The 13,092-nt window shown below is 40.7% G+C and overlaps 1 protein-coding gene across 11 annotated transcripts in view; it reads left to right on the top strand.

Annotated features, from left to right (window-relative positions):
* Positions 1 to 13,092, top strand: part of MEF2C (myocyte enhancer factor 2C) — a 179,066-nt gene that overhangs the window by 12,829 nt on the left and 153,145 nt on the right. For 4 of the 11 annotated variants that reach the window (XM_061424368.1, XM_061424365.1, XM_061424364.1 and 1 more), the window contains exons 2-3: positions 5,270 to 5,356; positions 9,809 to 9,855. The gene's annotated coding sequence lies outside the window, so the exon portion shown is untranslated. Of the gene's footprint in view, positions 1 to 5,269; positions 5,357 to 9,453; positions 9,856 to 13,092 lie in introns of those variants that run through there. The other 7 variants (XM_061424367.1, XM_061424362.1, XM_061424370.1 and 4 more) reach the window with 5 other exon arrangements.

Genomic DNA, 13,092 nt, shown 5'->3' with positions numbered 1-13,092 from the left:
ACAGGGAACTACTTCGAGTAGTTCTTCTACTTGAACAGAAGGCACCATTAGACATTCCACGGGCTCCTCCTTCCCGGCAGGCCTCCACCCAGCCCTGCTGCCATAGATGGCCATCAGACATTTGGAATGACCTCAGGAGATAATCTGAGCAGGCTCTGCCCTGAAGAATTCAAGCTAGTGGGAGACGAAAGATACCAATGTTTTCTTGGCTGACAAGAGCATAAAAAGGTCAACCAGGGTGAATAGAGGATGGACTTGGAGTTTCCAGTGCCTTTTCAACAACCAAGCCGCTAACAAGCATAAGGAAGCCTCTCTCAGGATGCCTGTGAAAGGGAAATAAAGCCACCTACAGCCGCTGAGTCAGGAACTTTTAGGATTAAAGAGATCTCTATCTCTTGAAGGCAAAATTCACAAACAGAGCTTATCCAGAACTAATCCTCAGCCTTATGACAACCTACTTCTCCAACTTTTTCTAGTGCGACTACCCGGTATGGGTGAAAATGAAACTCAATGGTGGAGAAGTAGAAATTCTTTGCTGGAGAATAAGAATGGCTAACTTTTACTGTAGTTGACCACTTTCCCAGCTCTGTGCTTCACACTGAATTTCTTGCTGAATGCTCATAACAAAGTTTTGAGGGTAGCACTTTCTGTTCTATATTTTATCCATGAGGAAACTGAGACAAAGGGTAGTTCAATAAGTTGTGTATTAACTATACAGTTCCCATAGGATAGAGCCAATTATCTTTTGGTCACATATATTCTCCCTAGCCAGACTAGCCTTTTCAGTAGTCAGCCATGGAGAGGTTGAAGTTTCTAGCACACTGCAAGCACTTCAGGAATTTACAAGATTTTCTCTTAGGCTATCAGATTTCAGAAGACTAGGAAGAACGCTTTCTACCATGAACCACATGCAAATGGTAAATTAATAAAAGAAGACAGAAAACAATTCAAATACACATCAGCTCAGGAGAAATTCAAGCTTTAAAAAACATTTTGTTATTTTTTAAAAATTAGCTATCACTCATGAGTGCTCATCTGAAATCTTAGGGGTCCTTCAGTTCAGTTGTGTCCAACTCTTTGAGACCCCATGAACCACAGCACACCAGGCCTCCCTGTCTATCACCAACTCCCAGAGCTTACTCAAACTCATGTCCATTGAGTCGGTGATGCCATCTAACCATCTCATCCTCTGTCATCCCCTTCTCCTCCTGCCTTCAATCTTTACCAACATCAGAGTCTTTTCAAATGAGTCAGCTTAACTTAAAAGCTAATTACCATAAACGACCAAAATTAATACCAACATTTCACCCTGAAATAACAGTAAGAAACATAGGGGATAATCATGGCAAAACCAACCAATCAAAGCAATGAAGTTAGAAAGTTTGTGCTTTGCCTCTAAATCTGTATGATGTTTTGTCTTTCATCTCTCAAATACTGTAATTTGTAATTAGGTTTTGTTCATGTTACATACACTTCAAATCAAATGCCATGCTAGTGATATGAGTCTAAGACATAATCAATGTATTTGATAATACCCTCATTGAATTTGAGAAAGATTATGCTTTGCTAACAATTCTCACTTTATATCATACCTTCTTCCCTGACCTTAAGAGTGCTTTTAGCTATTACTTTAAAAAGATAATTCCATTTCCTCAGAATTTTTAAGTACAACTAATCACAATGTTATACCAATTAGTCTCTTTAAAAAAGCATTATATGTAATCCATGACACTGCCAATAATACATTTTTAGCTTGAGAGATAGTGTTATTCCCTACTTACTCTCACACACTTTATTCTTTATTAAATGGAATTTCTTCTTGGAACAATACTTAGAAATATTTTGCTCTTGTAAAAGGGTATTCGTGTCTAAAATCCTCCATCAGGTCACCATTCTGTAGAGTTAATTTGCCTCACCAACTCCAGGCAATGGGCCTGGTCTGGCAGAAAGTGTACTATACCTTGTCAGGTGACCTTATCTTCTTTCCAAATTGATGTCATGATTTGGGGGCACACATCTACCTTCCCTTCTCTGTAAAAAAGTACTGTGTTAAGTGTTTCCTAAGACCTCTTTCAGCAGGAAGATACTGAAACTCTGACTTTACAACTTTTCACACTAGCGCCAAGAAACACAAATGCCAAGAGTGTCCTAAAATCTGACTTGTGTCATAAAGCAGGTTCTTTCTTTTACCCATATTCATTTAAACCTCTACAGCCGCACATTCCAACAGAACTTTAGGTACTGATGGAAACGGTCAACCTCTGGCAGTCAAGTAGGGTAGCCACTAGTGAGCACCCAAAATGTGACTAGTGTATCTGAAGAGCTGATTTTAAATTTTATATAAGTTTAATTAACTGAAAGAACCCCATGCGCACGGGGCTGCCATATTGATAGCGGCTTATAGCTTCAAGGGCGTGACAAGATAAACATTCTACACCTTTGATCGACACAGCCAGGCACTCCACCATGACTTTGGAGCACGTTATCTTCCCAGAGCTCCACGGACAGATCAAAACACAGCACAGGTATTTCCATTTCGTGATGATAATTAGCCAAGCGATCCCCGCACGGTTCTCACGTGCAAACCAGTAAAGCGAGAAGAAAGGGGGAAGAACATTTAGGGGGTTTTGTGTGTGCGTTTTCTCCCTCGTATCCCATTTCTCCTTGTAGCTAGTTGGTGGCCTTTCTCTGGCCAAGATGCGAACGCATGCACTGAGGCAGCTTCCCTGCTAAAGCCAATGGTTGGTTGTTCATCTTTTAAAACGGTCCTTTGGACCCCCGAGAACGTGAGCTTAAAAAAAAAAAAAAAAAATCCACCTCGGGGACCCCGTCCTTTTCCTGTCTGCGTGCCAGGTGAGAAAGCAGGCGGGGCTGGCGCGGGAACCGGGCGGCGGCCCGACCGGCGCGCACCACGCGGTCGCTCTCCCGGGCTCGCCCAGGGTTGGAGCGCTCCGGCCGCGGGCGCAGCCGACCGCGTGCCAGCGCTTTGTGCACGTGCGTGGGTTGGCTCGCCCAGTGCCGGGCTCGGAGCGCGCCCCGAAAAGTCTGCGGGGCTGTCCCTCGCCCACCCAGGGTAAATACCTCCAGGTCCCCATCCCAGACCAACAGGGCAACTCTGCTGACGCCGCCACCGCTCCCCCCTCGATTGCAAAACCCACCCCACCAGCGTCTGCGTCCTCCTCCATTCCCGGAGCCCGAAACGTGGCCTCCTCGCCCAGCCACCGGCCCTCTGCCTGCCCCCCTCCCCAACCCCCGCCAACCCCAGCCCGGACGGCCCCGCTGTTAGACGCCACCCGGTGCACGCCCCGCCGAACTCCCCATCCGCCCGCCCAGGCCCAGCAGGCCCCAAGAAGGGCCGGAGCCCGCCTCCTGCTCGCCCGGGGCGCTCGCACGTGGCGCACTCACCCCCTGCGAGCTGCCTCCGAGCTCTAGAAACGCTCCCGGGGAGGGAGCCCCCCCACCACCGCCCCCTCGGCTCCGTCCGCGCGGGGAGGGGGGGTGGATCGTGGGTAGAGGGGAAGTGGAGACTGACACAGCAAGGAGTGTGTAGGTAGTGAGCGCGGGGTTGGAGGGGAGGACCGGCAATAATTGGCTGGCTTTGCGGCTGCGGCGCCTCTGCTGAACGCCTATCCAGCGAGGATTCACTTTCCACACAAATCAACCTGAGGGACTGCTGCTGCCTGCAATCAATAACTCAGCGGAGGGAGCTGCTGAAACCAGAGGCGTCCCCGGTCTGGGTCTTTAAAAGGGGCTCTTGAGTACGGGATCCCAGTCCCCTTCTTGCCATTCCCCAGACAAAGAAGTGGGCACCAAAAACGCAGGGCGGTATTTTTCACCCCCATCCCTACCCCCGGTAAAGATCTTTTTAAAATTAAAGGGCACACGGGTATCTAGAAGAAAAAAAAAAGTTAAAAGGGGAAGTGTGAAAATCCATTCTTTGAATTGAAGGTTTCTGTGATATTTCAAGAAATGGAATAGAATCAATGTTCCGAAGAACATTTAACAATTTTGTAAGTAAAAGGTAAAGTCTATTAAATTTAGCCATGCATATGGATACTTTTTTAATGAACTACACATTCGCAAGCAAATTTGTGATCAAGCCTTATTTGGGCATACTGAGCCAGGAAAAGGAAGAAATGTATCATAATTGTAGTGGCATTTTTAAAAGCCTTAACATATCTTTCAGACATTATTTCATGGAGATTGCATTTCTGTAAGGTGAAAAGGCCCTGGGAGATGTGTATTATGATTCCTACTTAATAGACTTTAAAAACCAAGCAGAGCTGAAGAAAGGGAACCAAGCTGAGACTAACTCACTATGGACTTGAGTCTAAAAGACTAAACTGAGCTAACACCTCTGAAATAAAAGTGGTCAAAATTCTTCATGTCTCCTTGACTGTGAAGCAACTTAAAATTAAAAATCAATCTTAAGGATGTCAACCCAAATCTAGAGGCTTTATAAATCTTAATGACTCCAGACTACAAAAAATCTTCTTGCTAATACAAATGGGAAAATGGTTATTGACCTTCATTGTCCCACAGTTGGGAAGACCAGACCCATTCTGAAGCCAAGGGAAAGGTCATTTGTGTGCTCAGAGTCACTGAAAGCTGGCTTCAGAGACCAGAATACATGAGCACTTGTCTGAGCTCAGTACAGGTAAACACTGGAAGGTTCGGGTACTATTGGTAATAGAATTCATTGTGTACTAAATTCACATCATTAATCCCAAAGTATTAAAATTGGCCTTTAAGGATATAAAATAAGCCCTTTTAGCAACTTTAGTTGCAACTTCAGTATCCCAACCTGACAAATTTTGTTAGCTTGGAATATGATAGATTTGACTTTTTTCCTTGTAATTCTTCATTAGATATTAAAATAAAGATAAATATTGAATCTTTAAATATGAGATAAAGGATATGATTAAACCTTGGCTTGGAATAACAAATCCTTTTTATATTGCAGATTTTCTCAATCACAAGCAGTCCATATGGTGTATATACCATGCAATGAACTAAAGCCGTACCTAAAGAATTTTTGAAATTTATCTATTTGGAACTATTTATGTTAAAGGTTATAAGTATTGTCACAATTAATGGTCATTTGAATTATTTTATATTCAGTACACATTCATTTGGTTTAAAATTAGAATTAACATGAATGTTTCTTCAGATTAGAAGTTTCAGAAATAAATTAATTTGAATGTATTTTAATATCAACATTCTTTAACATTTTTTTAAATTATTTACCTTGTACTTTTGCATTTTTAAGGTGCCAAAGAAGAGCTGCAAACTGTGAAGTAACTTCTATGAAGAGATGAAGTGAAGAATGGAAGGCAAATGACTGGATGTGTATGTGGTGAGTGCTTAACATTTGTTATTATCATCCATCACAAAGTTAATTCATAAAGGTGAAACCGCCAAACTCTTTGTCATTAGGTACTTATATTGTAAACATGTATAAAACTGATGAGTGTTATATAACCATTATGTGATCTATTATATAGCAATACCATAGCATTTTGTTTAAAGCTCACGTGTCACCTTTTAGGGCATACCTTTACAAGTTTGTTTTACGATGAATCCATTTCAGGGGAAGTTATGTATATCATATCTACTGTAACTATAAAAAAGATATAACATTTTTTATGTGCTTGGAATTTCTATCCTACTACTTTTTATATCTGAACTTCTGTGTTAATCATGTTTGTGTTGAAAGTATTCTGGCTGAAGAACAGATACTACACAGTTGAATAATATTGAGGGGTAGATTAATCTATAGACTTTCTTCAGTTTAGGGTGGGTTGCTGTGGCAACCACCCAGCTTACTTTAGGATAATTTTTTAAAGCTCACTTCAAGAGCTACACCCAGCGTAGGCCAAGCTTAAAAGCAGGCAGACCCCAGAGTACAGGTAGACTGCTGATTTAATGTAGGAAATTAATAAAGAATGGAGGGTGGAGTAAGATGATATGCAACCTTGACCAGAAATTAGAAATGAGCTTTCCCTAGAATTAAATCCTGAGGGTCATGCTTTCTGTACCTTCTGTGGCACTTTATTTAAATATATTGCTAAACAGTTATTTTTTGGGAAAAAAAACTTAATATATATTTACATGTTTAATACAACACTTAATGATACTTACTTTAAAAGCAATATTTGGTGACTGGGGACAGGGGGTGAGCTGGTATAAATAGTATCTCAATCCCAGACATCATTTTCTCTTATAGGAAATATCATCACCTTTTATGTAACAGGATAGGCCACTAGCTTCCAATTCACTTAAAGAATATAAGAATTTTCTACTTTCCAATCACAGAATTGGAATAGATTGAAGAAGTCATTTAATGTGTAAGCAAGCTGAAGCCCAGAAAGGACACACTCATTAGTTAGGCAAAAACCTTGAACCAGAGAATCCAGGCCTGTTAACACGTAGGACAGACTCCTCCCTGCACCAGAAAATATTTTGATCCTAGCAAAGTGCCATTTGATGGCGAGAATGAGGATGATTTTGGTAAAAAATTCAGAAGCATTTGAAGATGAACACAAAGCACGCCTTGGATTAACCACTCTGGATTACCAGTAAATAATTTTAAATCTCAGATGGCTTTCTTCCATTGTGTATTTCTGCACAACCTCTTCTGTTCCACTTCAACTGTAAAGGCTCATGGGAAGGAAACTCATGCTAATATTAACTTGGGTCACACATAATTAAGAAACTAAATCTGCTGAGGGGAATATTCTATATTTTAAAAGGCCAATTGCGGTCTTATTTTCCAGATCTTATTTTCAAATAAGATCAATCCAGATCTTATTTTCAAATTATCCACAACGTGGGGTTATAGGATTTGTTACAATGTTATTAAATAATTCTTTAAAATGTTAAAAGGTAAAAAGTTTCTTTTTTAAGGAAAATAAAACTAAAGTGTACTGTGGTAAAAATTATCTATTGCCTATGTCTATTTGCTCCTATAAAATAAGCTGGTACACTTCATTACATTAATATCAGACATCATGCAATAAACAAATGTTCCTACAAATAATTTGTTTTGTCAGGACATTTGTGAATCTGGAAAAATTAATTTCCTTTTACCACTATATATAGACATACCTTAATACTCAAAAATGTCAATGCACCTTTATATTTTTGGATTTTTTTAGAAGTTGTACCTTACATTAAAACCTGATATAGATTATCTCTGCCATATTATTAAAATAAATTCATGGTAGTAACAAACTCACCAGATGAAAAACAAACAGGCCAACAAATATATTGTAGGTATTAATCTGCAAGAAATAATAGTATTTCAGGTGGTTTTTGCTTTGTGACAGTTTGCCATGCTCTCTTATAATAACAGCAAAAGATTCATCTTATCTGGTTTGATAGTCATAATGGTGATGAGCTAGTTGTACTTGCCTGTAAAATCAACCTTCCCCTTTCAAGTGAAGCCTTGGGGCAGACACCTAAATGTTGAACCCACTCTTGTGAGAAAAGCTACTCAGATCAAATAGCCCAACAATGAAGACGGAGGCTTTCTGATTCACACTGCCCTCATGTATTAAAATAGACTAGAGGCACAGTGCAGAACTTAAGGGGAAATGCATCTAGTCATTGGGTTAAACACACAGTGCTGAAAGGAATTTTTTTTAAGTGAGGAAATATCTTTAATTAGCTAGATATTTCAGTATACTGTTATTGTGTACTCTTGTACATCCACATTTTAATTTCCCCAATGTATTTTCCCTTCTTTTCACGATATTAAAATTTTTTAATTTGGTTTAAACATTTTATATAGTCCATAGTTCTACTGGCATGTAATTTGATCTTTTCATGGTTTGTGGACTAGTTGGTATATTTTATCTTTGGCTTAATTGGGCGTGGTGTAATTGGCTAGGGAGAGGAGGTGCTCAATTCTAGTAATCTTTCCTAAATCTTGAATATTAACCCTTTTTTTTTTTTTTTGATAAGGAAAAGTGTTTGCTGTGCTCAAACCTTAGCACAAGTATCTTCCTTATCAGTCTCTATTGCTGCTTCCTGTGCAGCTGAAACTCTTCAGGATAAGTGAAGTCATCAGCTATCGGATAGGGAAGCCTAATGCATTTGGGAAGTTGGTTAGTTTACATGTTAATGCCTTGAAGAAAATCCAGTCTAAGGTGTGGAAGAGAGATTGTGGGAGGTGGGGGGCGGGGGGAGCCTCCGGGGAAGCTGCCGCCTCGGTAAATATTTCTAACCTGATTAGAAAGTTCATGGCCCCGAGATGAAGTCAAGATTTCAAATGCCGGTCATGCGTTTATCATTTTGTACATTACTACCAGTTGAGAAGCGTTTCGGCCCCCTTTCTAGCCCTCCAAGCTCTCGGGGCCGAAACCCCGCGTATTCAGGGCGTGGAGGAAAACCGCGCGCTGGAATCGAGTGGTGCAGGCATCCTGGACCGGAGCTTTTTACGCGTGAGTCACGGAGGAGCGCTCAGACCAGTGGAAGAATGAAGTGGTTAACGCGTCTCCAAACGGGAAGGGGGGCGGGGGAAGTCACAAGAGCAACTATTAGGGTCGCGCTCCTATTGGTCAGAGGAAAGATCCCGACTTTAGAAGGACTTTCCCGCTGGCTGGCTCGCTGCGTCCCCCGGGGAAGCGAGCGCGCCGCAGCCGGAGACTCGGCTCTCCGAGCGTCCTCGACGGCGCCGGGAGAGAGCGAGAGCCGGGAGCCAGCGCTTGCGGTGTCGTCTTCAGCTGGAGCAATAAAGGATTGTCATTAGGTTTGCGTATGGCATGTGCCATTACCCTACCGTAAAACTAAAATTAGCAAAATGTCAGGAATGGAAAGATTGATTCACCCAAGATGCAATTATCATTTAAAAGTGCTTGATTGAGGTACTGATGTTCAGTGATTTATTCTGCATACCATATACATAATTAAAGTAGTGTAGTGGAGTAATTTATCAATCTAGTTGAGACTGGAGGGGTGAGGAGGGAACTGCTGGATGTTTGTTTTATTTAAAAAAAAAATTGCTCCAAGGTCTGGTCCCGCCCCCCTTTTGCAAGAGTGAAACTGATGATTTCTCCAGCTCGCGAGGCGAGAGAGAGGGAGTCAACGGTTTGGGATTGTGAGGGAGGGAGAGGGGAAAAAAAGGCAGCGCTCGCAAAGGCAAGGGCAAAATAAAATAAAGGAAAAGAAGGCAAGAGGCGCTTCATGGGATGGGCCTCTTAGAACCCCAAGCCGTGCGCTCCTTTTTCTCCGCCACCCCCGCCTCCCCTCCCAATATCCTTCCACTCCCCCCGCCCCTCGCCTTTTTGACGCTATGTTTCAAAGGCTGTGAGCGGACTCTCCTTTTCCCATTCGTTTTCTGTCACTTCCTTCCTGGACGCAGTTTTCTGGACGAGTCTGGTTACTTTTAATCCGGCTGGCCGCCGAGAGCCACTTTCTCCTCCTCCTCCTCCCCTTCCTCCTCCTCCTCCTCCTCCTCCCCTCACTCCTCCAAGCGGCCTTGGCGCGCGCACGCGCGCGCGAATGCGCGGCCCTGCGCGTGCCTCCCCCGCGCGCGCGCTCCTTTCGCGCGCTCGCGCGCGCGCACACACACACATCGTTTCTCCAGCTCTGCTCGCTCTGCTCGCAGTCAGACACTTGAGCACACGCGTACACCCAGACATCTTCGGGCTGCTATTGGATTGACTTTGAAGGTTCTGTGTGGGTCGCCGTGACTGCATGTTTGAATCAGGTGGAGAAGCACTTCAAGGCTGGACGAAGTAAAGATTACTGTTGTCGTGTTTTATTTTTTTTTTTTTTTTCTCTCTCTCTTTCTCTCTCTCTTAAGAAAAAGGAAAATATCCCAAGGACTAATCTGATCGGTTCTTCCTTCATGTAAGTACCTCTGACATTTCTCCAGGAAATAGAAATAGCCGGGGTATTGTCTCTGAAATCTGCATCAGTATATTCCACGGCACTGGGTCTACCGCTGTGCCTTTTTGAAGGTTGAAGTTGAGGCTTGTTGTGCATTTTTTTTCCTTAGGTTCCATGATTTTCTTGTGTGTGGCTAAAAGTAACTTTTTAGATAGTCCTATCTGTTTGCTATCAGTTGCTGAAATCACTCCTGACTTGTTCTTGTCACATTGGTGTGTTTAAAGTTTCATGAAGTTAGTGCACGTCATTAGCATGTTTGCTATGGTGGAGCATGTGGAGCCTGGTGGACTTTAGTATTTCACAGAATGTTCTGTGACCTTGAAGTACATGCCTTAAGATTTAGCCGGCAGTTCACCATGGAAAGATGCTCCTGTGAGTCCCACCAGAGACTCTGATTTGCTTTGGGTTATGCTTCTGAGCCACTAAATCTTGGGATTAGTTTGAGCTGAAGCATGGCTGTCTGTCAGAGTATACCTTTGTGCATCTCCTTCCATTACCAAAGTGCTGGCTTGATGAGGGCTAATGTGGACAAAATGTGATACAGTGGCCATGGTAGTCTACACATTTCACAATTCTTGTTGAGACTTCAGTATATATCACTGCTCTTTAGGTCAAGTCAGATACATAGCTGTTTAAAAACAAGTAAGGTTAAGTCACTGAAATTGCCATCTGTTTGGACTTTGGCTGAAAGTTACCAAACTCAGTGATAAAGTTGGGCACAAAGGAAGTATATACAGATGTGGCACATTGTTTGTTGTGTTATTAAATATTATGCAAGTATTTAAATTTAATAGTAGTGTTATGTCCTTCCCAGAATATGGCTAGTTATTCTTAAAGGAAATTCTATGTCTGAAACATGTCTGACTATTCTAGGTCCAGTAGTTACCATTTTGGGGAAAAGCCCTTTTTCTTCACATTTTAGGAATGTGTGTCTTTTGTATAAAATTCCTTTATATGTAAATGCTGACAGTATAATAAGTAGAATCAGGCTTTCTGCCAGTTCTCTAACCAGTCCTCAGTGGAGAATTGCTTTGACACAAAGTGCATTTTACTATTGTGAATCTGATTCTAACTCTAATAGTAACTGTCTTGTGAAATGGTTAGTGACTGCATGTATTTTCTAAGTGCTATGAAAGGAACTCTAGCTACCTCATTATACCAGTCAAAAAGAGTGACCAGCCTCTTTTTCACTGGCACCTTGTAATAGAATTGTGGTTGCAAAGTAAAGATGTTTATATAGAATATAATAACTCTGATCCCTAGGGACTTGGTAAGACATGGAAATGTGACCACCTGTGAACCCCATTTAACCTCTGCGTTGCATACTAATTTTAGCTTTAAAGAGATTTACAATCTCCAATTTGAAACTAAAACATTTAATTTATAAAATAATATCAGTCTTGGCCAGTCTTTGAGAACATTGAATATGTACCAATATGGCACAGGCAGTTTTGGTTGAATATTGTGCAGTTAATAAACCATATTATTGTCTTCCAGTGTGTGCATGAAATTATTTATCAAGATAAAGAGGTAGTCCTAAAGCAAGTAGATTCAGAACTTGACAGATAAAATGAGATGTACCTATCTAATGTCTTATCTCAATAGGGAAAACAAATCTCTAAAATCAAATATCTCATTCTATTTGTAGGAAAGTATATTTGGCTATGTATTAGACTTCTAACTCAATCCTAAAAGTTTTCATCAAAACATACTTTAAACTCAGTGTTTGTTTAAAATATGGTCCCCTGGCCAAGTTAAGGAGACAATAGGTGGTAGTTATCTTTCCTTCGGATTTTACTAAACTTTATAAAAATCTACTGTTTTTTACTAATGTAATTCATGCAGCTTTGGAATATTTATGGCATATTTTCCAGACTTCTTACTAAAGACAGTATTTTACCTCATTCATTAATTACATTCTGATTGCTGTAGAATATAGTGAAAGACAATATTAAAGATGTAACTTTTATTAAATTTTTTTTCTTAGTTTTTAATAACAAATGAGCACTTTATAATAATAAGTCAATTTTTGAGCTTTCCGGAGCTGTTCATACTTTAAAAGTATGCAATCATATATGTGAACTCTTCAGAACAAAAACATATTATAATTAAATACATGAAATTTAAATAACAAGGAGTTTACTGTACCTTGCCTCTTTTCTTCTTTGTAAACATATTCAGTTTTCAAAATCTAGGGGAAATGGTCCATTCCAAGAGGCAGAGGGACTATCTAATGATTCAAAACTGAATCCTGGAAAAGCATCATGTTTTATATTTTTCAGATGTCTATGAGTTTCTTCCTTGGCCCTCACTTTACCAGATCAATAAACTGTATAACACTACAACCATATCTTTTCAATGAATGATTTATTGTGTTTAAACTTATTTTATAAAACAACTGAGTTAAATAACTCCTTGGCATTTGTTAACATTATATTTCAAAACTTTCTTCTGTTTATTGTAGTATATTTTGTGGTTTTATTTCCCAACTCCACATGCGGTATATTTTGAGTGTATGAAATCTCAGAAAGTGACAAAAATGGGGAAATATCTGTGCAGCGACACTTGTACTTCATAACAACAACAAAAAAAGAGTTATTAAATAGAGAACCCTGGCTTCAGAGACATGATTCAGAATAACATGGAAGAATTTCATATGCAATTAAGGATCACAGAGAGGACTTTAAAAAGACTATTAATAAAGTTCTACTTTTTTTTTTCCCAAAGCACATCCTCTGAGAAAACACCACGCAAATTAATATCTAAAACTTATAAAAATGCACATATTCATTTTATGAATACAGTGATTGCCTGGACACAATGAAAAGATTTAATCACTGGTGCTCAGTCTGTGTGCTGCATGTGGAAGGGTAGGTGATTAAGATCCGTCCTCAGCACTGTACCTTAATCTCATGGGCGCGTGGACTGCCCTGCACTCAGTAAAGCCTGACTGTTCACCGAGATCTGTCATCTTTAGGAAATCAAACCAGATTACAGAGGCAATTCACAAAACTAGGAGCGACAACAGAGTCTGTGCACCTTACAAAAGGCGGATTACGCAGTTCACATGTTATTTTGATAGGTCAAAGATAAAAGCTGATTGTTGAGAAATGGCAAGACACTCCAATTTCAAATGATTGCTAGATAAGTATACCACGACCCTGTTGCTTTATCATTATGAAGAGCCATTCAAACAGT

This window comes from Bos javanicus, chromosome 7 (genome assembly GCF_032452875.1).
Source record: "Bos javanicus breed banteng chromosome 7, ARS-OSU_banteng_1.0, whole genome shotgun sequence".
NCBI lineage: Eukaryota > Metazoa > Chordata > Mammalia > Artiodactyla > Bovidae > Bos > Bos javanicus.
The sequence above is the reverse complement of the archived record's forward strand: the minus strand, read 5'-3'. Positions and strand labels throughout refer to the sequence as shown.